The 5,123-nt window shown below is 35.5% G+C and overlaps 1 long non-coding RNA gene across 1 annotated transcript; it reads right to left on the bottom strand.

Moving 5' to 3' along the window:
- Nucleotides 1-276: 276 nt before the first annotated feature.
- LOC110928787 lies at nucleotides 277-3,152 on the bottom strand. The gene is made up of 3 exons (XR_002586683.2): nucleotides 2,894-3,152; nucleotides 1,664-1,706; nucleotides 277-610 (listed from the first exon to the last, which is right to left on the bottom strand). It is a non-coding gene; the product is annotated as an uncharacterized LOC110928787 (long non-coding RNA).
- Nucleotides 3,153-5,123: the final 1,971 nt, after the last annotated feature.

Below are 5,123 nucleotides of genomic sequence, written 5' to 3'. Positions count from 1 at the left end.
GTGACCGCTCATTGTTTGCTACGAGGTTGCCACGGGTCCTGTTTGCATCCGAGTTGTGACGATTTTTTGCCACCATTTTGGTATCATTTAGCCATCAAGATTGCCACCATTTAGCCACCACTTTCATTTGTAACTATTTCTTTTGTCACCATTTTGGTACTATTTAGCTACCGATTTTCATTGAATTTGTCACCATACTGTTTTTTTTTTTTTTTTTTTTTTTTTGTCAAAATTACAATTCAATAAAATTACAAAACTATATAAAACAATCCAACAAAATTACAAAATCCCAATATTATATAAAACATATGTATTTCAGTTTTTCCTGTTTCAAAATATAAACATTCTAATAAAAATACAAACTAAATCATTATATACCAAAATTATCCTAATATTGAAACATTTAAAACTTAGTTTACAGCCTATCTTCGAAGCATAGTTGTTATCATAGCTTCAATTTGTGACATCCTATTGACTATTGAGCATAACATCTTTATCCACCTTATCCTTTTCTTTTTAGCCAACAACCTCACAATAATTCCATTTAAGCTTTCTTTTTCTTCATCTTTTTCCTTAACAAGCTCCTTGATAACCAAGTTCAACTTTCAATCTACAAAACAACCAATGAATAGAATCAAGAAATCAGAATTAAAAAAAAAACTGATAACGGGTGAAGTTGGTTGCAGAGTAACAAAATCCAATCGTGAGTTGATTGGTTCGGGTACTTGGACTTTTGAAACAAATATCATAAACCAAACACAATAACATTGGAAAACAATAGAAGTGCACACAAGCGGACAAGCAATCAAGTATTGGTGAGAAATTAGGGCGCCTATGACCTTTGTTGACTTATAATCTACTCAAAGCTTGAGTTGGAAAAAACCATAATACCTCCATCTGCCTTTTGTTTACAAGAATCATAACAAACACAAATGGTAAGAAAGTTTAAAATCTCACTATGAACTACTGTTGTATGTGATTCCACTTATATTAAATAGTAAACAAAAATATTTTTATAGTTGAAAATTTTATAAGTCTAAAAAGGAATAAACATACCTCAGAGTGTTTTATGACATTGCCTATCTCGTACACTCTTCCTTTCTTACCCCCAGTAGCTCGTGACCATAAGTCTTCATCAAATTTGGGTCGGTATGGCGGGGCGTGGCTAGCCCGCGTTGGTTGGCCACGTGTTATAATTTTTTTTCAATTATTATAAAAATACATACAAAATTAGAATCCTAGTCACCCGCGTGGGGGGTTTTATAGTAGTTGGGGTATGGGTTTGGCTTGGCCAAACGGTTGTTTTTTAAATTTAAATCCTAGTCACCCATAGCCTAGCCAACCCAGCCAATGAGAGTCGACCTCGAAAGACCGCTAGGCCCGCCCAACGCCCGGGCTGAAACCCTCACCCAAGGGGCCACGCCGAAACCCAAGCCCACCCGGGGTGGTGACTTGGGCATTTGTACCCAACCCACGCCCCAACCCCCACCCCATACCCCATAGTCTAATAATGTTGTATTTAATTTACTAATTTAAAATGCAATATTTAAGCTCAAAACCAAGAAGAACAAGCATAGAAATCCGCCAATAAACCCAGAAAAGAATACTTCAACTTAAGATATAAACTCAAACAAAATGAATGCAACTAAAAAACGAAACTGACCCTTGGAGAAGACAAGGGATTGACCAGTGTATTGCTCCAAAACCTAAGTACAGAAATTAGAAATCAGAAACTTATAAACAACAATGAACAAAATAATAGATACAAACAATTACATTCTTCATTTACAAATCCTATACAATACCAGAAAATGTAACTTTTTTAAATTTTGTTGTTTAGAGTCAAAACAAATTAATAGGTGTAATTTTAGGGTTGATCAAGAGTCAGGACATGTTGGGTTCGATTGGGTTGACATGTTCACCTTTATTTATAACTTTATAATTAGTTAATATATCAAACAAGCTTGCAAAAATAATGACTAAACGGTCCAAATTTGGGTGAAAATTTCAAACTAGTTAACATTCGCATGGGTTAAACTAGGCTATGTTTTATCTTAAACGGGTCAAATTTGAACAAAACCGAGCTGCTTGGTTTCAAAATGAACCGAGTTCGAGCATTAAAAAGTCACTTGATTCGAAAAATCCGGACCGAACCAAGCCGCATGGTTTTAAACTAAGCCGAGTTTGAGCATTGCTGTGTTTGGTTCGGGTCAACGCGTGAACAACCTACTTCGTATTAGAATGATTATAGATAACTCAACAAAATATGCATCAAAACCTAGCCATACTAGTTATATATGGATATTGTAAGTGTTTCAGTTTCAACAATCAACTATATCAAGCTTATTTTTTTGTGGAAGACTTTTTACATGTAGTCTTAATTCAAAAACAAAAATAATGTTCTTCAATTGTTGGTGTACCTACTTCTGTTAATGTATTTTATCATTCTATTTTCTTGTTGGCAAAACAACAAGGTCATATACCTTGAATTAACTCAAACCATCATGCTTTGGACAACGATAAACACTAAATTAATTTTTAAATGTAATAGACTTATTTTTTTTATATTAACCAAATAGATTCTATTATATATTAAAAATAAATTTATAAATTAATTTTCTACAGAGATAACCCAACAGAGATTGTAGCTTTCTCAATCATAAAAAGAAATCCCATCATTTAAATGATTTTCCTAAAGCTGCTATAGAAAAGGATGAGAACTACTTAACAATTCAAGAATTTATGGTTGGACAAATTAAATAGCCCTTTTCCACATTTGTATTTAAATAATGTTTTGACTGAAAGAAGATCGGAGCTATATCACAATGTTTCAATAGAAAACATGAATAGAACAAATGCAAAGCCATAGTCGAAAGTTAAGTTGATGATTTACCTGATGATCGATGCTTGTATACTAGTAGTGATTGAACTCAAAGCATCTATTCTTCAGAGGGGAGGAGGAGTCGCCAAGATGCTTCACTATGATTTGGGATTTTTTTTCTATAAAACCCTAGAATGTGGAGCGGTTAATTAGAAATTAACGCCGCACAATAAGAAATTTAAATTAAAATTTAGCGGCAGCCCGCCTAATAAAAAAGATTTAATCCGTCTAAATTTTTAGATGTTGCCACCACTATTACGGTGGCAAGTCAGACACCGCTTATAAAGTTGTGGCTTTTCTCACTAATTTGTGACCGAAAATAAAAGGTTGTAAAATTTGCCACCACTTAGCTACTGTGTCATGGTGAATGGGTTAAATTTGTATTTTGGTGGAAAAATGGTGGCTAAAATTGTTATCATTTTTTTTGGTGGCAAATTTTGGTGACAATTGCCTAGTTTTCTAGTAGTGAATCAAGGTAAATACTAACAGTTCGAACATCATGGAGGAAGAATTTTACAACACGTTTTACAACGCATTTACGACCAAAACAATACCCACAACGAAAAGCGTTTCAAACGCAATTTCCGAAAGTCTGAATTTTGATAACGTGTACGGAAATCATCAAAAGCCACTGAAACTGATGAATATAGAAGATTACCATTGGTGGAGCATTAGATTTGAAAACTGGGCGCAAGCTTATGCTTATGATAGTCCGGTTATGCTAACATTCAGATATAAAAAGCCGTTAAATGATAAAAATGAATTACTTAAAATTAAAGAATTTTCAGATAAAGATAAAAAGGAACACTCTAACGAACTTAGAATGATAACCTTGTTACAACAATCGGGTAGAGAGGATATTTTGTTCCTACTTCAATATGGTGAAACGTCCAAATCAATGTGGGAAGCGTTGAAGTTGAAAGCCGAAGGTGGAAATGATATAAAGAAAAACAAAATTTCTCTTGAAAAATGAGTTTGATCTGTTTGGATGCATGAATGGAGAAACTGTCCAATAAATAATAGAAAGATTCTGTCATTTGAAAATCAAACTAGAAAGATTTGGAATCAAGAAGGACAGAGAAGAGATTATCGACAAACTGGTCGAGGCATTACCGCACGTTGATGATTGGAAAACGTTTGTGATAGTTTTGAAAAATGATGCCAAGTTTGACGAAATCACTTTGGATGGTTTGATTGAAAAAGTTGAAGGTCAAGATCTAGAGTTACAGAAACTAAATAAAATGACCAGTTCAAGTTATCAACAGAATGTCGATCTGTACTATCGTAAAATTATGTTGATGAGCAATCAGGCACCAAAGATCAGTACGACATTTAGTGCTGATAACACTGGTGATTCTTCAAAGAACAAATCTTCGAGTTATGATTCAAGATATCATTCATCGTCCTCATCAGCTAAATCCAATCTGAGTCAGAACTGGAAAGATTCTCCCAACCTGAATACTGATTTCGCTAGACAGCATATGAGTTTCTTGGCTTCTATTCTGGAGTCCTACGAAGGTCTGATCACAGCCAAGATAGGAAATCCAAATATGACAAAGGAGGATTACGACCAAGTAGATCTGATGTGCGGGTGTAAACATGTCATATTATGTATAGTTTGTGTAGGTTTTACGCGTTAGAGTGTGTTTATTTATAGTGATTTGTATACTTATTGGTTGTCGGGTTTTTCAGGCTTAACAGCGCGTAAATGCAGCACAATGCTCATTCAAGCTGGAAAACGGGTATTACAAGGCAATACGGAGTGAGGAAGCGAAAATGCTGGAAAATATACTCCCTCGCGCCACGCGAGGGAGTCTATGTAAGGTGTCGCGTGGCGCGACAGGTGGAAGTCAACGAGCAGTCAAACCATACTCCCTCGCGCCACGCGAGGGAGTCCATGTGAGCTGTAACGTGGCGCGACAGTGGTACAGCGCGGAAAAGTGTGATTTTAACCTAGTTCGAGAAAAAAACGGGGATTATTCAATACACAGCCGCCGGAGGACGTTGTAGAGGATTTTTGGGCGATTTCTTTTCATTATCTTCAATCTTCCAAAGAGCCTGCTGATGTTTAATCAATTTCTGGCAGATTCTGAAGCAACAATGACCATGATGCGCGGCTAATTCGCTTGTAACTTCTACTCGGATGAACTTTTGCTTAGTTTTGCATTGAACTTTGTTTACGGATTCTTGTAACTGGTACAGCTTGACCACTCGTGTTGGATTCTTGGTAAACGTTTATTGT

Source organism: Helianthus annuus, chromosome 3 (assembly GCF_002127325.2).
Source record: "Helianthus annuus cultivar XRQ/B chromosome 3, HanXRQr2.0-SUNRISE, whole genome shotgun sequence".
NCBI lineage: Eukaryota > Viridiplantae > Streptophyta > Magnoliopsida > Asterales > Asteraceae > Helianthus > Helianthus annuus.
This window is presented reverse-complemented; position numbering and strand designations above follow the sequence as displayed.